The sequence below is a fragment of the Hemitrygon akajei genome, chromosome 11 (assembly GCF_048418815.1).
Source record: "Hemitrygon akajei chromosome 11, sHemAka1.3, whole genome shotgun sequence".
In the NCBI taxonomy this organism is placed as follows: domain Eukaryota; kingdom Metazoa; phylum Chordata; class Chondrichthyes; order Myliobatiformes; family Dasyatidae; genus Hemitrygon; species Hemitrygon akajei.
Genome location: NC_133134.1, coordinates 87,177,263 through 87,201,526, shown reverse-complemented (window position 1 = coordinate 87,201,526; position 24,264 = coordinate 87,177,263). Strand labels below are relative to the sequence as shown.

Here is a 24,264-nt window from a genome sequence, read left to right as displayed (position 1 = left end):
GATCAGCATAGGAAAACTGTGCCAGACGGCAAGGGATCGGAATATTGAAACTGTGCCAGACGGCAAGGGATCGGAATAGGAAAACTGTGCCAGACGGCAAGGGATCGGAATATCAAAACTGTGCCAGACAGCAAGGGATCGAATAAGGAAACTGTGCCAGATGGCAAGGGATCGGAATAGGAAAACTGTGCCAGATGGCAAGGGATCGGAATATCGAAACTTGGCCAGACAACAAAGGATCGGAATATCGAAACTTGGCCAGACGGCAAGGGATCGAATAAGGAAACTGTGCCAGACGGCAAGGGATCGAAATAGGAAAACTGTGCCATACGGCAAGGGATCGGAATAGGAAAACTGTGCCAGATGGCTAGGGATCGAATAAGGAAACTGTGCCAGACGGCAAAGGATCAGAATAGGAAACTGTGCCAGACGGCAATGGATCAGAATATCAAAACTTGGCCAGACGGCGAGGGATCGGAATATCTAAACTTGGCCAGATGGCAATGGATCGAATAAGGAAAGTGTGCCAGACTGCAAGAGATCGAAATAAGAAAACTGTGCCAGACGGCAAGGGATTGGAATATTGAAACTGTGCCAGACGGCAAGGGATCGGAATATCAAAACTGTGCCAGACAGCAAGGGATCGAATAAGGAAACTGTGCCAGACTGCAAGGGATCGGAATAGGAAAACTGTGCCAGACGGCAAGGGATCGGAATATCGAAACTTGGCCAGACAACAAGGGATCGGAATATCGAAACTTGGCCAGACGGCAAGGGATCAAATAAGGAAACTGTGCCAGACAGCAAGGGATCGAATAGGAAACAGTGCCAGACGGCAAGGGATCGGAATATCGAAACTGTGCCAGACAGCAAGGGATCGGAATAGGAAAACTCTGCCAGACGGCAAGGGATAGGAATATTGAAACTGTGCCAGACGGCAAGGGATCGGAATAGGAAAACTGTGCCAGATGGCAAGGGATCGGAATAGGAAAACTGTGCCAGATGGCAAGGGATCGGAATATCGAAACTGTGCCAGACAGCAAGGGATCGAATAAGGAAACTGTGCCAGACGGCAAGGGATCGGAATAGGAAAACTGTGCCAGACGGCAAGGCTCGGAATATCGAAACTGTGCCAGACGGCAAGGGATCGGAATAGGAAAACTGTGCCAGATTCCAAGGGATCGGAATAGGAAAACTGTGCCAGACGGCAAGGGATCGGAATATCGAAACTTGGCCAGACGGCAAGGGATCAAATAAGGAAACTGTGCCAGACAGCAAGGGATCGAATAGGAAACAGTGCCAGACGGCAAGGGATCGGAATATCGAAACTGTGCCAGACAGCAAGGGATCGGAATAGGAAAACTCTGCCAGACGGCAAGGGATCAGCATTGGAAAACTGTGCCAGACGGCAAGGGATAGGAATATTGAAACTGTGCCAGACGGCAAGGGATCGGAATAGGAAAACTGTGCCAGACGGCAAGGGATCGGAATAGGAAAACTGTGCCAGATGGCAAGGGATCTGAATATCGTAACTGTGCCAGACAGCAAGGGATCGAATAAGGAAACTGTGCCAGACGGCAAGGGATCGGAATATCGAAACTTGGCCAGACGGCAAGGGATCAAATAAGGAAACTGTGCCAGACAGCAAGGGATCGAATAGGAAACAGTGCCAGACGGCAAGGGATCGGAATATCGAAACTGTGCCAGACAGCAAGGGATCGGAATAGGAAAACTCTGCCAGATGGCAAGGGATCAGCATAGGAAAACTGTGCCAGACGGCAAGGGATAGGAATATTGAAACTGTGCTAGACGGCAAGGGATCGGAATAGGAAAACTGTGCCAGATGGCAAGGGATCGGAATAGGAAACTGTGCCAGATGGCAAGGGATCGGAATATCGAAACTGTGCCAGATGGCAAGGGATCGAATAAGGAAACTGTGCCAGACGGCAAGGGATCGAAATAGGAAAACTGTGCCAGACGGCAAGGGATCGAATAAGGAAACTGTGCCACACGGCAAGGGATTGGAATAGGAAAACTGTGCCAGACGGCAAGGGATCGAATAAGGAAACTGTGCCAGACAGCAAGGGATCGAATAAGGAAACTGTGCCAGACGGCAAGGGATCGAATAAGGAAACTGTGCCAGATGGCAAGGGATCGGAATATCGAAACTGTGCCAGATGGCAAGGGATCGAATAAGGAAACTGTGCCAGACGGCAAGGGGTCGGAATATCGAAACTGTGCCAGACAGCAAGGGATCGGAATAGGAAAACTGTGCCAGATGGCAAGGGATCAGAATAGGAAAACTGTGCCAGACAACAAGGGATCGGAATATCGAAACTTGGCCAGACGGCAAGGGATCAGAATAGGAAAACTGTGCCAGATGGCAAGGGATCGGAATATCGAAACTGTGCCAGACTGCAAGGGATCGAATAAGGAAACTGTGCCAGACGGCAAGGGATCGGAATAGGAAAACTGTGCCAGACGGCAAGGGATCGGAATAGGAAAACTGTGCCAGACGGCAAGGGATCGGAATATCGAACCTTGGCCTGACGGCAAGGGATCAAATAAGGAAACTGTGCCAGACTTCAAGGGATCGAATAAGGAAACTGTGCCAGATGGCAAGGGATCGGAATATCGAAACTGTGCCAGATGGCAAGGGATCGAATAAGGAAACTGTGCCAGACGGCAAGGGGTCAGAATATCTAAACTGTGCCAGACAGCAAGGGATCGGAATAGGAAAACTGTGCCAGACGGCAAGGGATCGAATAAGGAAACTGTGCCACACGGCAAGGGATTGGAATAGGAAAACTGTGCCAGATGGCAAGGGATCGAATAAGGAAACTTTGCCAGACGGCAAGGGATTGGAATAGGAAAACTGTGCCAGATGGCAAGGGATCGGAATATCGAAACTTGGCCAGACGGCAAGGGATCAAATAAGGAAACTGTGCCAGACAGCAAGGGATCGAATAGGAAACAGTGCCAGACGGCAAGGGATCGGAATATCGAAACTGTGCCAGACAGCAAGGGATCGGAATAGGAAAACTCTGCCAGACGGCAAGGGATCAGCATAGGAAAACTGTGCCAGACGGCAAGGGATCGGAATATTGAAACTGTGCCAGACGGCAAGGGATCGGAATAGGAAAACTGTGCCAGACGGCAAGGGATCGGAATATCAAAACTGTGCCAGACAGCAAGGGATCGAATAAGGAAACTGTGCCAGATGGCAAGGGATCGGAATAGGAAAACTGTGCCAGATGGCAAGGGATCGGAATATCGAAACTTGGCCAGACAACAAAGGATCGGAATATCGAAACTTGGCCAGACGGCAAGGGATCGAATAAGGAAACTGTGCCAGATGGCAAGGGATCGAAATAGGAAAACTGTGCCATACGGCAAGGAATCGGAATAGGAAAACTGTGCCAGATGGCAAGGGATCGAATAAGGAAACTGTGCCAGACGGCAAGGGGTCGGAATATCGAAACTGTGCCAGACAGCAAGGGATCGAAATAAGAAAACTGTGCCAGATGGCAAGGGATCAGAATAGGAAAACTGTGCCAGACAACAAGGGATCGGAATATCGAAACTTGGCCAGACGGCAAGGGATCAGAATAGGAAAACTGTGCCAGATGGCAAGGGATCGGAATATCGAAACTGTGCTAGACTGCAAGGGATCGAATAAGGAAACTGTGCCAGACGGCAAGGGATCGGAATAGGAAAACTGTGCCAGACGGCAAGGGATCGGAATAGGAAAACTGTGCCATACGGCAAGGGATCGGAATATCGAAACTGTGCCAGATGGCAAGGAATTGGTATAGGAAAACTGTGCCAGACGGCAAGGGATCGGAATAGGAAAACTGTGCCAGACGGCAAGGGCTCGGAATATCGAAACTTGGCCTGACTGCAAGGGATCAAATAAGGAAACTGTGCCAGACGTCAAGGGATCGAATAAGGAAACTGTGCCAGATGGCAAGGGATCGGAATATCGAAACTGTGCCAGATGGCAAGGGATCGAATAAGGAAACTGTGCCAGACGGCAAGGGGTCAGAATATCTAAACTGTGCCAGACAGCAAGGGATCAGAATAGGAAAACTGTGCCAGACGGCAAGGGATCGAATAAGGAAACTGTGCTACACGGCAAGGGATTGGAATAGGAAAACTGTGCCAGACGTCAAGGGATCGAATAAGGAAACTTTGCCAGACGGCAAGGGATTGGAATAGGAAAACTGTGCCAGACGGCAAGGGATCGGAATATCGAACCTTGGCCAGACGGCAAGGGATCAAATAAGGAAACTGTGCCAGACAGTAAGGGATCGAATAGGGAACAGTGCCAGACGGCAAGGGATCAGAATATCGAAACTTGGCCGGACGGCAAGGGATCAAATAAGGAAACTGTGACAGACAGCAAGGGATCGAATAGGAAACAGTGCCAGACGGCAAGGGATCGGAATATCGAAACTGTGCCAGACAGCAAGGGATCGGAATAGGAAAACTCTGCCAGACGGCAAGGGATCAGCATAGGAAAACTGTGCCAGACGGCAAGGGATCGGAATATTGAAACTGTGCCAGACGGCAAGGGATCGGAATAGGAAAACTGTGCCAGACGGCAAGGGATCGGAATATCAAAACTGTGCCAGACAGCAAGGGATCGAATAAGGAAACTGTGCCAGATGGCAAGGGATCGGAATAGGAAAACTGTGCCAGATGGCAAGGGATCGGAATATCGAAACTTGGCCAGACAACAAAGGATCGGAATATCGAAACTTGGCCAGACGGCAAGGGATCGAATAAGGAAACTGTGCCAGACGGCAAGGGATCGAAATAGGAAAACTGTGCCATACGGCAAGGGATCGGAATAGGAAAACTGTGCCAGATGGCTAGGGATCGAATAAGGAAACTGTGCCAGACGGCAAAGGATCAGAATAGGAAACTGTGCCAGACGGCAATGGATCAGAATATCAAAACTTGGCCAGACGGCGAGGGATCGGAATATCTAAACTTGGCCAGATGGCAATGGATCGAATAAGGAAAGTGTGCCAGACTGCAAGAGATCGAAATAAGAAAACTGTGCCAGACGGCAAGGGATTGGAATATTGAAACTGTGCCAGACGGCAAGGGATCGGAATATCAAAACTGTGCCAGACAGCAAGGGATCGAATAAGGAAACTGTGCCAGACTGCAAGGGATCGGAATAGGAAAACTGTGCCAGACGGCAAGGGATCGGAATATCGAAACTTGGCCAGACAACAAGGGATCGGAATATCGAAACTTGGCCAGACGGCAAGGGATCAAATAAGGAAACTGTGCCAGACAGCAAGGGATCGAATAGGAAACAGTGCCAGACGGCAAGGGATCGGAATATCGAAACTGTGCCAGACAGCAAGGGATCGGAATAGGAAAACTCTGCCAGACGGCAAGGGATAGGAATATTGAAACTGTGCCAGACGGCAAGGGATCGGAATAGGAAAACTGTGCCAGATGGCAAGGGATCGGAATAGGAAAACTGTGCCAGATGGCAAGGGATCGGAATATCGAAACTGTGCCAGACAGCAAGGGATCGAATAAGGAAACTGTGCCAGAGGGCAAGGGATCGGAATAGGAAAACTGTGCCAGACGGCAAGGCTCGGAATATCGAAACTGTGCCAGACGGCAAGGGATCGGAATAGGAAAACTGTGCCAGATTCCAAGGGATCGGAATAGGAAAACTGTGCCAGACGGCAAGGGATCGGAATATCGAAACTTGGCCAGACGGCAAGGGATCAAATAAGGAAACTGTGCCAGACAGCAAGGGATCGAATAGGAAACAGTGCCAGACGGCAAGGGATCGGAATATCGAAACTGTGCCAGACAGCAAGGGATCGGAATAGGAAAACTCTGCCAGACGGCAAGGGATCAGCATTGGAAAACTGTGCCAGACGGCAAGGGATAGGAATATTGAAACTGTGCCAGACGGCAAGGGATCGGAATAGGAAAACTGTGCCAGACGGCAAGGGATCGGAATAGGAAAACTGTGCCAGATGGCAAGGGATCTGAATATCGTAACTGTGCCAGACAGCAAGGGATCGAATTAGGAAACTGTGCCAGACGGCAAGGGATCGGAATATCGAAACTGTGCCAGACAGCAAGGGATCGGAATAGGAAAACTCTGCCAGACGGCAAGGGATCAGCATTGGAAAACTGTGCCAGACGGCAAGGGATAGGAATATTGAAACTGTGCCAGACGGCAAGGGATCGGAATAGGAAAACTGTGCCAGACGGCAAGGGATCGGAATAGGAAAACTGTGCCAGATGGCAAGGGATCTGAATATCGTAACTGTGCCAGACAGCAAGGGATCGAATAAGGAAACTGTGCCAGACGGCAAGGGATCGGAATATCGAAACTTGGCCAGACGGCAAGGGATCAAATAAGGAAACTGTGCCAGACAGCAAGGGATCGAATAGGAAACAGTGCCAGACGGCAAGGGATCGGAATATCGAAACTGTGCCAGACAGCAAGGGATCGGAATAGGAAAACTCTGCCAGATGGCAAGGGATCAGCATAGGAAAACTGTGCCAGACGGCAAGGGATAGGAATATTGAAACTGTGCTAGACGGCAAGGGATCGGAATAGGAAAACTGTGCCAGATGGCAAGGGATCGGAATAGGAAACTGTGCCAGATGGCAAGGGATCGGAATATCGAAACTGTGCCAGATGGCAAGGGATCGAATAAGGAAACTGTGCCAGACGGCAAGGGATCGAAATAGGAAAACTGTGCCAGACGGCAAGGGATCGAATAAGGAAACTGTGCCACACGGCAAGGGATTGGAATAGGAAAACTGTGCCAGACGGCAAGGGATCGAATAAGGAAACTGTGCCAGACAGCAAGGGATCGAATAAGGAAACTGTGCCAGACGGCAAGGGATCGAATAAGGAAACTGTGCCAGATGGCAAGGGATCGGAATATCGAAACTGTGCCAGATGGCAAGGGATCGAATAAGGAAACTGTGCCAGACGGCAAGGGGTCGGAATATCGAAACTGTGCCAGACAGCAAGGGATCGGAATAGGAAAACTGTGCCAGATGGCAAGGGATCAGAATAGGAAAACTGTGCCAGACAACAAGGGATCGGAATATCGAAACTTGGCCAGACGGCAAGGGATCAGAATAGGAAAACTGTGCCAGATGGCAAGGGATCGGAATATCGAAACTGTGCCAGACTGCAAGGGATCGAATAAGGAAACTGTGCCAGACGGCAAGGGATCGGAATAGGAAAACTGTGCCAGACGGCAAGGGATCGGAATAGGAAAACTGTGCCAGACGGCAAGGGATCGGAATATCGAACCTTGGCCTGACGGCAAGGGATCAAATAAGGAAACTGTGCCAGACTTCAAGGGATCGAATAAGGAAACTGTGCCAGATGGCAAGGGATCGGAATATCGAAACTGTGCCAGATGGCAAGGGATCGAATAAGGAAACTGTGCCAGACGGCAAGGGGTCAGAATATCTAAACTGTGCCAGACAGCAAGGGATCGGAATAGGAAAACTGTGCCAGACGGCAAGGGATCGAATAAGGAAACTGTGCCACACGGCAAGGGATTGGAATAGGAAAACTGTGCCAGATGGCAAGGGATCGAATAAGGAAACTTTGCCAGACGGCAAGGGATTGGAATAGGAAAACTGTGCCAGATGGCAAGGGATCGGAATATCGAAACTTGGCCAGACGGCAAGGGATCAAATAAGGAAACTGTGCCAGACAGCAAGGGATCGAATAGGAAACAGTGCCAGACGGCAAGGGATCGGAATATCGAAACTGTGCCAGACAGCAAGGGATCGGAATAGGAAAACTCTGCCAGACGGCAAGGGATCAGCATAGGAAAACTGTGCCAGACGGCAAGGGATCGGAATATTGAAACTGTGCCAGACGGCAAGGGATCGGAATAGGAAAACTGTGCCAGACGGCAAGGGATCGGAATATCAAAACTGTGCCAGACAGCAAGGGATCGAATAAGGAAACTGTGCCAGATGGCAAGGGATCGGAATAGGAAAACTGTGCCAGATGGCAAGGGATCGGAATATCGAAACTTGGCCAGACAACAAAGGATCGGAATATCGAAACTTGGCCAGACGGCAAGGGATCGAATAAGGAAACTGTGCCAGATGGCAAGGGATCGAAATAGGAAAACTGTGCCATACGGCAAGGAATCGGAATAGGAAAACTGTGCCAGATGGCAAGGGATCGAATAAGGAAACTGTGCCAGACGGCAAGGGGTCGGAATATCGAAACTGTGCCAGACAGCAAGGGATCGAAATAAGAAAACTGTGCCAGATGGCAAGGGATCAGAATAGGAAAACTGTGCCAGACAACAAGGGATCGGAATATCGAAACTTGGCCAGACGGCAAGGGATCAGAATAGGAAAACTGTGCCAGATGGCAAGGGATCGGAATATCGAAACTGTGCTAGACTGCAAGGGATCGAATAAGGAAACTGTGCCAGACGGCAAGGGATCGGAATAGGAAAACTGTGCCAGACGGCAAGGGATCGGAATAGGAAAACTGTGCCATACGGCAAGGGATCGGAATATCGAAACTGTGCCAGATGGCAAGGAATTGGTATAGGAAAACTGTGCCAGACGGCAAGGGATCGGAATAGGAAAACTGTGCCAGACGGCAAGGGCTCGGAATATCGAAACTTGGCCTGACTGCAAGGGATCAAATAAGGAAACTGTGCCAGACGTCAAGGGATCGAATAAGGAAACTGTGCCAGATGGCAAGGGATCGGAATATCGAAACTGTGCCAGATGGCAAGGGATCGAATAAGGAAACTGTGCCAGACGGCAAGGGGTCAGAATATCTAAACTGTGCCAGACAGCAAGGGATCAGAATAGGAAAACTGTGCCAGACGGCAAGGGATCGAATAAGGAAACTGTGCTACACGGCAAGGGATTGGAATAGGAAAACTGTGCCAGACGTCAAGGGATCGAATAAGGAAACTTTGCCAGACGGCAAGGGATTGGAATAGGAAAACTGTGCCAGACGGCAAGGGATCGGAATATCGAACCTTGGCCAGACGGCAAGGGATCAAATAAGGAAACTGTGCCAGACAGTAAGGGATCGAATAGGGAACAGTGCCAGACGGCAAGGGATCAGAATATCGAAACTTGGCCGGACGGCAAGGGATCAAATAAGGAAACTGTGACAGACAGCAAGGGATCGAATAGGAAACAGTGCCAGACGGCAAGGGATCGGAATATCGAAACTGTGCCAGACAGCAAGGGATCGGAATAGGAAAACTCTGCCAGACGGCAAGGGATCAGCATAGGAAAACTGTGCCAGACGGCAAGGGATCGGAATATTGAAACTGTGCCAGACGGCAAGGGATCGGAATAGGAAAACTGTGCCAGACGGCAAGGGATCGGAATATCAAAACTGTGCCAGACAGCAAGGGATCGAATAAGGAAACTGTGCCAGATGGCAAGGGATCGGAATAGGAAAACTGTGCCAGATGGCAAGGGATCGGAATATCGAAACTTGGCCAGACAACAAAGGATCGGAATATCGAAACTTGGCCAGACGGCAAGGGATCGAATAAGGAAACTGTGCCAGACGGCAAGGGATCGAAATAGGAAAACTGTGCCATACGGCAAGGGATCGGAATAGGAAAACTGTGCCAGATGGCTAGGGATCGAATAAGGAAACTGTGCCAGACGGCAAAGGATCAGAATAGGAAACTGTGCCAGACGGCAATGGATCAGAATATCAAAACTTGGCCAGACGGCGAGGGATCGGAATATCTAAACTTGGCCAGATGGCAATGGATCGAATAAGGAAAGTGTGCCAGACTGCAAGAGATCGAAATAAGAAAACTGTGCCAGACGGCAAGGGATTGGAATATTGAAACTGTGCCAGACGGCAAGGGATCGGAATATCAAAACTGTGCCAGACAGCAAGGGATCGAATAAGGAAACTGTGCCAGACTGCAAGGGATCGGAATAGGAAAACTGTGCCAGACGGCAAGGGATCGGAATATCGAAACTTGGCCAGACAACAAGGGATCGGAATATCGAAACTTGGCCAGACGGCAAGGGATCAAATAAGGAAACTGTGCCAGACAGCAAGGGATCGAATAGGAAACAGTGCCAGACGGCAAGGGATCGGAATATCGAAACTGTGCCAGACAGCAAGGGATCGGAATAGGAAAACTCTGCCAGACGGCAAGGGATAGGAATATTGAAACTGTGCCAGACGGCAAGGGATCGGAATAGGAAAACTGTGCCAGATGGCAAGGGATCGGAATAGGAAAACTGTGCCAGATGGCAAGGGATCGGAATATCGAAACTGTGCCAGACAGCAAGGGATCGAATAAGGAAACTGTGCCAGAGGGCAAGGGATCGGAATAGGAAAACTGTGCCAGACGGCAAGGCTCGGAATATCGAAACTGTGCCAGACGGCAAGGGATCGGAATAGGAAAACTGTGCCAGATTCCAAGGGATCGGAATAGGAAAACTGTGCCAGACGGCAAGGGATCGGAATATCGAAACTTGGCCAGACGGCAAGGGATCAAATAAGGAAACTGTGCCAGACAGCAAGGGATCGAATAGGAAACAGTGCCAGACGGCAAGGGATCGGAATATCGAAACTGTGCCAGACAGCAAGGGATCGGAATAGGAAAACTCTGCCAGACGGCAAGGGATCAGCATTGGAAAACTGTGCCAGACGGCAAGGGATAGGAATATTGAAACTGTGCCAGACGGCAAGGGATCGGAATAGGAAAACTGTGCCAGACGGCAAGGGATCGGAATAGGAAAACTGTGCCAGATGGCAAGGGATCTGAATATCGTAACTGTGCCAGACAGCAAGGGATCGAATTAGGAAACTGTGCCAGACGGCAAGGGATCGGAATATCGAAACTTGGCCAGACGGCAAGGGATCAAATAAGGAAACTGTGCCAGACAGCAAGGGATCGAATAGGAAACAGTGCCAGACGGCAAGGGATCGGAATATCGAAACTGTGCCAGACAGCAAGGGATCGGAATAGGAAAACTGTGCCAGACGGCAAGGGATAGGAATATTGAAACTGTGCCAGACGGCAAGGGATCGGAATAGGAAAACTGTGCCAGATGGCAAGGGATCGGAATAGGAAAACTGTGACAGATGGCAAGGGATCGGAATATCGAAACTTGCCAGACAGCAAGGGATTGAATAAGGAAACTGTTCCAGACGGCAAGGGATCGGAATAGGAAAACTGTGCCAGACGGCAACGGATCGGAATATCGAAACTGTGCCAGACAGCAAGGGATCGAATAAGGAAACTGTGCCAGACGGCAATGGATCGGAATAGGAAAACTGTGCCAGACGGCAAGGGATTGGAATATCGAAACTTGGCCTGACGGCAAGCGATCGAATGAGGAAACTGTGCCAGACGGCAAGGGATCGAATAAGGAATCTGTGCCAGATGGCAAGGGATCGGAATATCGAAACTGTGCCAGATGGCAAGGGATCGAATAAGGAAACTGTGCCAGACGGCAAGGGGTCGGAATATCGAAACTGTGCCAGACAGCAAGGGATCGGAATAGGAAAACTGTGCCAGATGGCAAGGGATCAGAATAGGAAAACTGTGCCAGACAACAAGGGATCGGAATATCGAAACTTGGCCAGACGGCAAGGGATCAGAATAGGAAAACTGTGCCAGATGGCAAGGGATCGGAATATCGAAACTGTGCCAGACTGCAAGGGATCGAATAAGGAAACTGTGCCAGACGGCAAGGGATCGGAATAGGAAAACTGTGCCAGACGGCAAGGGATCGGAATAGGAAAACTGTGCCAGACGGCAAGGGATCGGAATATCGAAACTGTGCCAGATGGCAAGGAATTGGTATAGGAAAACTGTGCCAGACGGCAAGGGATCGGAATAGGAAAACTGTGCCAGACGGCAAGGGATCGGAATATCGAAACTTGGCCTGACGGCAAGGGATCAAATAAGGAAACTGTGCCAGAGTTCAAGGGATCGAATAAGGAAACTGTGCCAGATGGCAAGGGATCGGAATATCGAAACTGTGCCAGATGGCAATGGATCGAATAAGGAAACTGTGCCAGACGGCAAGGGGTCAGAATATCTAAACTGTGCCAGACAGCAAGGGATTGGAATAGGAAAACTGTGCCAGACGGCAAGGGATCGAATAAGGAAACTGTGCCACACGGCAAGGGATTGGAATAGGAAAACTGTGCCAGACGGCAAGGGATCGAATAAGGAAACTTTGCCAGACGGCAAGGGATTGGAATAGGAAAACTGTGCCAAACGGCAAGGGATCGGAATATCAAAACTTGGCCAGACGGCAAGGGATCAAATAAGGAAACTGTGCCAGACAGCAAGGGATCGAATAGGAAACAGTGCCAGACGGCAAGGGATCGGAATATCGTAACTGTGCCAGACAGCAAGGGATCGGAATAGGAAAACTCTGCCAGACGGCAAGGGATCAGCATAGGAAAACTGTGCCAGACGGCAAGGGATCGGAATATTGAAACTGTGCCAGACGGCAAGGGATCGGAATAGGAAAACTGTGCCAGACGGCAAGGGATCGGAATAGGAAAACTGTGCCAGACGGCAAGGGATCGGAATATCAAAACTGTGCCAGACAGCAAGGGATCGAATAAGGAAACTGTGCCAGACGGCAAGGGATCGGAATAGGAAAACTGTGCCAGTCGGCAAGGGATCGGAATATCGAAACTTGGCCAGACGACAAAGGATCGGAATATCGAAACTTGGCCAGACGGCAAGGGATCGAATAAGGAAACTGTGCCAGACGGCAAGGGATCGAAATAGGAAAACTGTGCCAGATGGCAAGGGATCGGAATAGGAAAACTGTGCCAGACGGCAAGGAATCGAATAAGGAAACTGTGCCAGATGGCAAGGGATCGGAATATCGAATCTGTGCCAGACAGCAAGGGATTGAATAAGGAAACTGTGCCATACGGCAAGGGATCGGAATAGGAAAACTGTGCCAGACGGCAAGGGATCGGAATAGGAAAACTGTGCCAGACGGCAAGGGATCGGAATATATCAAAACTGGGCCTGACGGCAAGGGATCGCATAAGGAAACTGTGCCAGATGGCAAGGGATCGGAATATCGAAACTGTGCCAGATGGCAAGGGATCGAATAAGGAAACTGTGCCAGACGGCAAGGGATCGGAATAGGAAAACTGTGCCAGGCGGCAAGGGATCGAATAAGGAAACTGTGCCAGACAGCAAGGGATTGGAATAGGAAAACTGTGCCAGACGGCAAGGGATCGAATAAGGAAACTTTGCCAGACGGCAAGGGATTGGAATAGGAAAACTGTGCCAGACGGCAAGGGATTGGAATAGGAAAATTGTGCCAGACGGCAAGGGATCGAATAAGGAAACTGTGCCAGTCGGCAAGGGATCGGAATAGGAAAACTGTGCCAGACGGCAAGGGATCGAATAAGGAAACTGTGCCACACGGCAAGGGTTTGGAATAGGAAAACTGTGCCAGATGGCAAGGGATCGAATAAGGAAACTTTGCCAGACGGCAAGGGATTGGAATAGGAAAACTGTGCCAGACAGCAAGGGATCGGAATATCGAAACTTGGCCAGACGGCAAGGGATCAAATAAGGAAACTGTGCCAGACGGCAAGGGATCGGAATATCAAAACTGTGCCAGACGGCAATGGATCGGAATAGGAAAACTGTGCCAGACGGCAAGGGATCGGAATTTCGAAACTGTGCCAGAAGGCAAGGGATCGGAATAGGAAAACTGTGCCAGACGGCAAGGGATCGGAATATCGAAACTTGGCCAGACGACAAGGGATCGGAATATCGAAACTTGGCCAGACGGCAAGGGATCGAATAAGGAAACTGTGCCAGACGGCAAGGGATCGAAATAGGAAAACTGTGCCAGACGGCAAGGGATCGGAATAGGAAAACTGTGCCAGACGGCAAGGGATCGAATAAGGAAACTGTGCCAGATGGCAAGGGATCGGAATATCGAAACTGTGCTAGATGGCAAGGGATCGAATAAGGAAACTGTGCCAGACGGCAAGGGGTCGGAATATCGAAACTGTGCCAGACAGCAAGGGATCGGAATAGGAAATCTGTGCCAGATGGCAAGGGTTCGAATAAGGAAACTGTGCCAGACGGCAAGGGATCGGAATTGGAAAACTGTGCCAGATGGCAAGGGATCAGAATAGGAAAACTGTGCCAGATGGCAAGGGATCGGAATATCGAAACTGTGCCAGACTGCAAGGGATCGAATAAGGAAACTGTGCCAGACGGCAAGGGATCGGAATATCGAAACTGTGCCAGATGGCAAGGAATTGGTATAGGAAAACTGTGCCAGACGGCAAGGGATCGGAATATCGAAACTTGGACAGACGACAAGGGATCGGAATATCGAAACTTGGCCAGACGGCAAGGGATCGAATAAGGAAACTGTGCCAGACAGCAAGGGATCGAATAGGAAACAGTGCCAGACGGCAAGGGATCGGAATATCGAAACTGTGCCAGACAGCAAGGGATCGGAATAGGAAAACTCTGCCAGACGGCAAGGGATCAGCATAGGAAAACTGTGCCAGACGGCAAGGGATCGGAATATTGAAACTGTGCCAGACGGCAAGGGATCGGAATAGGAAAACTGTGCCAGACGGCAAGGGATCGGAATAGGAAAACTGTGCCAGACGGCAAGGGATCGGAATATCAAAACTGTGCCAGACAGCAAGGGATCGAATAAGGAAACTGTGCCAGACGGCAAGGGATCGGAATAGGAAAACTGTGCCAGACGGCAAGGGATCGGAATATCGAAACTTGGCCAGACGACAAGGGATCGGAATATCGAAACTGTGCCAGACAGCAAGGGATCGGAATAGGAAAACTCTGCCAGACGGCAAGGGATCAGCATAGGAAAACTGTGCCAGACGGCAAGGGATCGGAATATTGAAACTGTGCCAGACGGCAAGGGATCGGAATAGGAAAACTGTGCCAGACGGCAAGGGATCGGAATAGGAAAACTGTGCCAGACGGCAAGGGATCGGAATATCAAAACTGTGCCAGACAGCAAGGGATCGGAATATCGAAACTGTGCCAGACAGCAAGGGATCGAATAAGGAAACTGTGCCATACGGCAAGGGATCGGAATAGGAAAACTGTGCCAGACGGCAAGGGATCGGAATAGGAAAACTGTGCCAGACGGCAAGGGATCGGAATATCAAAACTGGGCCTGACGGCAAGGGATCGCATAAGGAAACTGTGCCAGATGGCAAGGGATCGGAATATCGAAACTGTGCCAGATGGCAAGGGATCGAATAAGGAAACTGTGCCAGACGGCAAGGGATCGGAATAGGAAAACTGTGCCAGGCGGCAAGGGATCGAATAAGGAAACTGTGCCAGACAGCAAGGGATTGGAATAGGAAAACTGTGCCAGACGGCAAGGGATCAAATAAGGAAACTGTGCCAGAGTTCAAGGGATCGAATAAGGAAACTGTGCCAGATGGCAAGGGATCGGAATATCGAAACTGTGCCAGATGGCAATGGATCGAATAAGGAAACTGTGCCAGACGGCAAGGGGTCAGAATATCTAAACTGTGCCAGACAGCAAGGGATTGGAATAGGAAAACTGTGCCAGACGGCAAGGGATCGAATAAGGAAACTGTGCCACACGGCAAGGGATTGGAATAGGAAAACTGTGCCAGACGGCAAGGGATCGAATAAGGAAACTTTGCCAGACGGCAAGGGATTGGAATAGGAAAACTGTGCCAAACGGCAAGGGATCGGAATATCGAAACTTGGCCAGACGGCAAGGGATCAAATAAGGAAACTGTGCCAGACAGCAAGGGATCGAATAGGAAACAGTGCCAGACGGCAAGGGATCGGAATATCGAAACTGTGCCAGACAGCAAGGGATCGGAATAGGAAAACTCTGCCAGACGGCAAGGGATCAGCATAGGAAAACTGTGCCAGACGGCAAGGGATCGGAATATTGAAACTGTGCCAGACGGCAAGGGATCGGAATAGGAAAACTGTGCCAGACGGCAAGGGATCGGAATAGGAAAACTGTGCCAGACGGCAAGGGATCGGAATATCAAAACTGTGCCAGACAGCAAGGGATCGAATAAGGAAACTGTGCCAGACGGCAAGGGATCGGAATAGGAAAACTGTGCCAGTCGGCAAGGGATCGGAATATCGAAACTTGGCCAGACGACAAAGGATCGGAATATCGAAACTTGGCCAGACGGCAAGGGATCGAATAAGGAAACTGTGCCAGACGGCAAGGGATCGAAATAGGAAAACTGTGCCAGACGGCAAGGGATCGGAATAGGAAAACTGTGCCAGACGGCAAGGAATCGAATAAGGAAACTGTGCCAGATGGCAAGGGATCGGAATATCGAAACTGTGCCAGACAGCAAGGGATTGAATAAGGAAACTGTGCCATACGGCAAGGGATCGGAATAGGAAAACTGTGCCAGACGGCAAGGGATCGGAATAAGAAAACTGTGCCAGACGGCAAGGGATCGGAATATATCAAAACTGGGCCTGACGGCAAGGGATCGCATAAGGAAACTGTGCCAGATGGCAAGGGATCGGAATATCGAAACTGTGCCAGATGGCAAGGGATCGAATAAGGAAACTGTGCCAGACGGCAAGGGATCGGAATAGGAAAACTGTGCCAGGCGGCAAGGGATCGAATAAGGAAACTGTGCCAGACAGCAAGGGATTGGAATAGGAAAACTGTGCCAGACGGCAAGGGATCGAATAAGGAAACTTTGCCAGATGGCAAGGGATTGGAATAGGAAAACTGTGCCAGACGGCAAGGGATTGGAATAGGAAAATTGTGCCAGACGGCAAGGGATCGAATAAGGAAACTGTGCCAGTCGGCAAGGGATCGGAATAGGAAAACTGTGCCAGACGGCAAGGGATCGAATAAGGAAACTGTGCCAGTCGGCAAGGGATCGGAATAGGAAAACTGTGCCAGACGGCAAGGGATCGGAATATCGAAACTTGGCCAGACGACAAGGGATCGGAATATCGAAACTTGGCCAGACGGCAAGGGATCGAATAAGGAAACTGTGCCAGACGGCAAGGGATCGAAATAGGAAAACTGTGCCAGACGGCAAGGGATCGGAATAGGAAAACTGTGCCAGACGGCAAGGGATCGAATAAGGAAACTGTGCCAGATGGCAAGGGATCGGAATATCGAAACTGTGCTAGATGGCAAGGGATCGAATAAGGAAACTGTGCCAGACGGCAAGGGGTCGGAATATCGAAACTGTGCCAGACAGCAAGGGATCGGAATAGGAAATCTGTGCCAGATGGCAAGGGTTCGAATAAGGAAACTGTGCCAGACGGCAAGGGATCGGAATTGGAAAACTGTGCCAGATGGCAAGGGATCAGAATAGGAAAACTGTGCCAGATGGCAAGGGATCGGAATATCGAAACTGTGCCAGACTGCAAGGGATCGAATAAGGAAACTGTGCCAGACGGCAAGGGATCGGAATATCGAAACTGTGCCAGATGGCAAGGAATTGGTATAGGAAAACTGTGCCAGACGGCAAGGGATCGGAATATCGAAACTTGGCCAGACGACAAGGGATCGGAATATCGAAACTTGGCCAGACGGCAAGGGATCGAATAAGGAAACTGTGCCAGACAGCAAGGGATCGAATAGGAAACAGTGCCAGACGGCAAGGGATCGGAATATCGAAACTGTGCCAGACAGCAAGGGATCGGAATAGGAAAACTCTGCCAGACGGCAAGGGATCAGCATAGGAAAACTGTGCCAGACGGCAAGGGATCGGAATATTGAAACTGTGCCAGACGGCAAGGGATCGGAATAGGAAAACTGTGCCAGACGGCAAGGGATCGGAATAGGAAAACTGTGCCAGACGGCAAGGGATCGGAATATCAAAACTGTGCCAGACAGCAAGGGATCGAATAAGGAAACTGTGCCAGACGGCAAGGGATCGGAATAGGAAAACTGTGCCAGACGGCAAGGGATCGGAATATCGAAACTTGGCCAGACGACAAGGGATCGGAATATCGAAACTGTGCCAGACAGCAAGGGATCGGAATAGGAAAACTCTGCCAGACGGCAAGGGATCAGCATAGGAAAACTGTGCCAGACGGCAAGGGATCGGAATATTGAAACTGTGCCAGACGGCAAGGGATCGGAATAGGAAAACTGTGCCAGACGGCAAGGGATCGGAATAGGAAAACTGTGCCAGACGGCAAGGGATCGGAATATCAAAACTGTGCCAGACAGCAAGGGATCGGAATATCGAAACTGTGCCAGACAGCAAGGGATCGAATAAGGAAACTGTGCCATACGGCAAGGGATCGGAATAGGAAATCTGTGCCAGACGGCAAGGGATCGGAATAGGAAAACTGTGCCAGACGGCAAGGGATCGGAATATCAAAACTGGGCCTGACGGCAAGGGATCGCATAAGGAAACTGTGCCAGATGGCAAGGGATCGGAATATCGAAACTGTGCCAGATGGCAAGGGATCGAATAAGGAAACTGTGCCAGACGGCAAGGGATCGGAATAGGAAAACTGTGCCAGGCGGCAAGGGATCGAATAAGGAAACTGTGCCAGACAGCAAGGGATTGGAATAGGAAAACTGTGCCAGACGGCAAGGGATCGAATAAGGAAACTTTGCCAGACGGCAAGGGATTGGAATAGGAAAACTGTGCCAGACGGCAAGGGATTGGAATAGGAAAACTGTGCCAGACGGCAAGGGATCGAATAAGGAAACTGTGCCAGTCGGCAAGGTATCGGAATAGGAAAACTGTGCCAGACGGCAAGGGATCGAATAAGGAAACTGTGCCACACGGCAAGGGTTTGGAATAGGAAAACTGTGCCAGATGGCAAGGGATCGAATAAGGAAACTTTGCCAGACGGCAAGGGATTGGAATAGGAAAACTGTGCCAGACAGCAAGGGATCGGAATATCGAAACTTGGCCAGACGGCAAGGGATCAAATAAGGAAACTGTGCCAGACGGCAAGGGATCGGAATATCAAAACTGTGCCAGACGGCAATGGATCGGAATAGGAAAACTGTGCCAGACGGCAAGGGATCGGAATTTCGAAACTGTGCCAGAAGGCAAGGGATCGGAATAGGAAAACTGTGCCAGACGGCAAGGGATCGGAATATCGAAACTTGGCCAGACGACAAGGGATCGGAATATCGAAACTTGGCCAGACGGCAAGGGATCGAATAAGGAAACTGTGCCAGACGGCAAGGGATCGAAATAGGAAAACTGTGCCAGACGGCAAGGGATCGGAATAGGAAAACTGTGCCAGACGGCAAGGGATCGAATAAGGAAACTGTGCCAGATGGCAAGGGATCGGAATATCGAAACTGTGCTAGATGGCAAGGGATCGAATAAGGAAACTGTGCCAGACGGCAAGGGGTCGGAATATCGAAACTGTGCCAGACAGCAAGGGATCGGAATAGGAAATCTGTGCCAGATGGCAAGGGTTCGAATAAGGAAACTGTGCCAGACGGCAAGGGATCGGAATTGGAAAACTGTGCCAGATGGCAAGGGATCAGAATAGGAAAACTGTGCCAGATGGCAGGGGATCGGAATATCGAAACTGTGCCAGACTGCAAGGGATCGAATAAGGAAACTGTGCCAGACGGCAAGGGATCGGAATATCGAAACTGTGCCAGATGGCAAGGAATTGGTATAGGAAAACTGTGCCAGACGGCAAGGGATCGGAATAGGAAAACTGTGCCAGACGGCAAGGGATCGCATAAGGAAACTGTGCCAGACGGCAAGGGATCGAATAAGGAAACTGTGCCAGATGGCAATGGATCGGAATATCGAAACTGTGCCAGATGGCAAGGGATCGAATAAGGAAACTGTGCCAGACGGCAAGGGATCGGAATAGCAAAACTGTGCCAGATGGCAAGGGATCAGAATAGGAAAACTGTGCCAGATGGCAAGGGATCGGAATATCGAAACTGTGCCAGACTGCAAGGGATCGAATAAGGAAACTGTGCCAGACGGCAAGGGATCGGAATATCGAAACTGTGCCAGATGGCAAGGAATTGGTATAGGAAAACTGTGCCAGACGGCAAGGGATCGGAATAGGAATACTGTGCCAGACGGCAAGGGATCGCATAAGGAAACTGTGCCAGACGGCAAGGGATCGAATAAGGAAACTGTGCCAGATGGCAATGGATCGGAATATCGAAACTGTGCCAGATGGCAAGGGATCGAATAAGGAAACTGTGCCAGACGGCAAGGGATCGGAATAGCAAAACTGTGCCAGACGGCAAGGGATCGAATAAGGAAACTGTGCCAGACGGCAAGGGATCGAATAAGGAAACTCTGCCAGATTGCAAGGGATCGGAATATCGAAACTGTGCCAGATGGCAAGGGATCGAATAAGGAAACTGTGCCAGACGGCAAGGGATCGGAATAGGAAAACTGTGCCAGACGGCAAGGGATCGAATAAGGAAACTGTGCCACACGGCAAGGGTTTGGAATAGGAAAACTGTGCCAGACGGCAAGGGATCGAATAAGGAAACTTTGCCAGACGGCAAGGGATTGGAATAGGAAAACTGTGCCAGACAGCAAGGGATCGGAATATCGAAACTTGGCCAGACGGCAAGGGATCAAATAAGGAAAGTGTGCCAGACGGCAAGGGATCGGAATATCGAAACTGTGCCAGACGGCAATGGATCGGAATAGGAAAACTGTGCCAGACGGCAAGGGATCGGAATATCGAAACTGTGCCAGAAGGCAAGGGATCGGAATAGGAAAACTGTGCCAGACGGCAAGGGTTCGGAATATCGAAACTTGGCCAGATGACAAGGGATCGGAATTTCGAAACTTGGCCAGACGGCAAGGGATCGAATAAGGAAACTGTGCCAGACGGCAAGGGATCGAAATAGGAAAACTGTGCCAGACGGCAAGGGATCGGAATAGGAAAACTGTGCCAGACGGCAAGGGATCGAATAAGGAAACTGTGCCAGATGGCAAGGGATCGGAATATCGAAACTGTGCCAGACAGCAAGGGATCGAATAAGGAAACTGTGCCAGACGGCAAGGGATTGGAATATCGAAACTTGGCCTGACGGCAAGCGATCGAATAAGGAAACTGTGCCAGACGGCAAGGGATTGGAATATCGAAACTGTGCCAGATGGCAATGGATCGGAATAGGAAAACTGTGCCAGACGGCAAGGGATCGGAATATACAAACTGTGCCAGAAGGCAAGGGATCGGAATAGGAAAACTGTGCCAGACGGCAAGGGATCGGAATAGGAAAACTGTGCCAGATGGCAAGGGATCGGTATATCGAAACTGTGCCAGACGGCAAGGGATCGGAATAGGAAAACTGCTGGACTGTGACGGCTCAGAATATGAAATCCGTGATGACTGTGAGGAAACTGCAAGGAAACACAATAAGGAAACTATGCCTGACTGAAAAGGATGAGAATACCAAAACTGTACCAGACTGCAAGGGATCGGAGGAAGGAAACTTTGCCAGACTGTGAGGGATCAGAGTAGGAAACTGCACCAGACTGTGAGGGATCAGAGTAAGGAAACTGCCAGACTGCAAAGGACTGGAATACTGAAACTGCACCAGACTGTGAGGGATCAGAGTAAGGAAACTGCCAGACTGTGAGGGATCAGAGTAAGGAAACTGCCAGACTGCAAAGGACTGGAATACTGAAACTGTGCCAGACTGTGAGGGATCGGAGTAAGGAAACTGCCAGACTGTGAGGGATCACAGTAAGGAAACTGCCAGACTGCAGGCATCATAGAAACTGAACGATCAGAGTAAGGAATCTTCCCAGGTGATCAGGGATTGGAATATAGAAACTGTGCCAGACAGTCAGGGATCGGAATATGGAAATTGTCCCAGACTATGAGGGATCTGAATATGGAAACTGTGCCAGACTGGAAGTGATCGGAGTAAGGAAACTCTGACAGACTGCTCAGAATGTGAAAACTGTGCCAGACTGTGAGGGATAGGAGTAAGGAAACTTTGCCAGACAGTGAGGGATCAGAGTAAGGAATCTTGCCAGATTATCGGGGATCAGAATATAGAAACTGTGCCAGACTGGGAGGAATCGGAATATAGAAACTGTGCCAGACTGGGAGGAATCGGAATATGAAAACTGTGCCAGATTGTGAGGGACCTGAATAAGAAAACTGCCAGACTGCAAAGGACTGGAATACTGAAACAGTGCCAGACTGTGAGGGATCAGAGGAAATAAATTTTGTCGGAATGTGAAGGATCAGAGTAAGGAAGCTGTGCCAGTCTGCAATGGATTGGAATGAGGAAACTGTGGCAGACTGCAGGGATTGGAATATGGAAACTGTAGAAGACTGCGACAGATCAGAATACGAAAACTGTGATGACTGCGAGGAATAGGAATAAGGAAATGGTACCAGACTGTAAGTGATCAGAATATGGAAATGGTGTCAGACTGCGATGGGTAACTTTGCAAGACAGCGAAGGATCAGAGTAAGGAATCTTGCCAGATTTTTAGGGACTGGAGTATAGAAAATGTGTCAGACTGTATGAATTGGAATATGGGAACTGTGCCAGACAGTGAGGAATCGGAATATGAAATTTGTACCAGACTGCGAGGGATTGGAATAAGGGAATTTTGCCAGACTGTCAGGGATTGGAATATGGAAACTGCGCCAGACTGCAATGGCTCAGAATATGACAACTGTGATGGCTGTGAGGAACTGGAATATGAAAACTGTGCCGGACTGAGAGATATCAGAATAAGGAAACTGAGCTAGACTGCAAGGGGTCAGATTAAGGAAACTTTACTGGAATGCAACAGATGAGAGTAAGGAAACTGTACCAGACTGTAGGGATCAGAGTAAGGAAACTGTACCAGACTGCAAGGGATTGGGACACGGAAATGACACCAGACTCCAAGGGATCAGAGTAAGGAAAGTGTGCCAGACTGTGAGGAATCGGAATCTGAAAACTGTACCAGACTGCAAAGGATCAGAATATTGAAACTGTGCCAGACTGCAAGGGATCCGAGGAAGGAAACTTTGCCGAATGTGAGTGATCAGAATAAGGAAACTGTGCTGGACTGTGATAAATTGGAATTTGAAAACTGTGCCAGACTGCAATGGATCAGAGTAAGGAAACTTTGCCAGACAGTGAGGGATCAGAATCTGGAAACTGTACCAGATTGCAATGGATCAAAATATGGAAATTTTGCCAGACTGCAAGAGATCAGAGTAAGGAAAATGTGCCAAACTGTGAGGAATCGAAATATGGACCTGCGACAAACTGGGTGGTATCAAAATAGGAAAACTGTGCCAGATTACAAGGGATCGGAATATGAAAACTGTGCCAGACTGTGAGGGGATGGGTGTTGATGGGAATGTATCGTTGACGTAGGGGATGCTTCTATGGGGGTTAATACACCTCCACACACTCCCTAACCAATGTTGAAGGTGCCCGTCATGGAGGGTCAGTGGAACATCAGACCAAGATTTCCCTCTCTTCAGAACCCAGCACCTCAGCCCAATCATCCCTTGCCCCCACCCCAACCCACCGCCCTCTCCCCAAAATTAGACGCATCCATCCACTGAGCCCCACACCAGCCGGCAAGGCGGGGCAACCATTTCTGATGTAACCTGGGGAACCAAACTGGCGGCCAATGCACAGCAAGATCGCATGAACAGTGACTTTTTCCTGGTCCCAGAGTTGTTGGCTGAGGGGTGGACCCTTGGGTGAAGAACTGTACCCAATGGTCTGAGCTAGCTGATGGGGCTGGGACAGAGAGGACACCACATCTCCCTCAAGTGTGCCTCACCAAACTCAGCAAACATAGGGCTTTAGTGTGCACACAATTGCACAAATAGTTCCGTGTGAACTCTGCAGTGGAGGATTTTCTGAAATGTTTACATTCAGTCTGACGATGAGCTGGAACAGTGCTAGCTGAGTATCATGGGAAACGTTAATTAATCTTGCAGCAAGACACTGATAAAATATTGGCCATAATATTCCATTAAACTAAACCGTGTCATAGTTCAATCTGAAACCAGGACTTTTCATCTAAACAAAGGAAACTAGAACAACAGGGCGTGCTGATAGAAAAATGTGGAGCGTTTAAAGAAACAGCTCGTGGTTTGCAGTTAATCCACATTCCTTCAAGGGTCAAAGACGCAACAGGAGATATGGCCCAATTAGGGATTACAGAACAAGTTTAAAATTATATTAAACTTAAAGTAAAGAGTGATAAGGTTTCCAAGAGAGAGTAGAGTGGAGTATTGGTACTTTTATTTAGAA

General features: G+C 49.6%; 1 protein-coding gene across 7 annotated transcripts in view; it reads right to left on the bottom strand.

Annotated features, from left to right (window-relative positions):
• LOC140735816 (uncharacterized) overlaps nucleotides 1-24,264 on the bottom strand; it is a 160,174-nt gene that overhangs the window by 92,792 nt on the left and 43,118 nt on the right. The gene's annotated exons all lie outside the window — the stretch shown is intronic.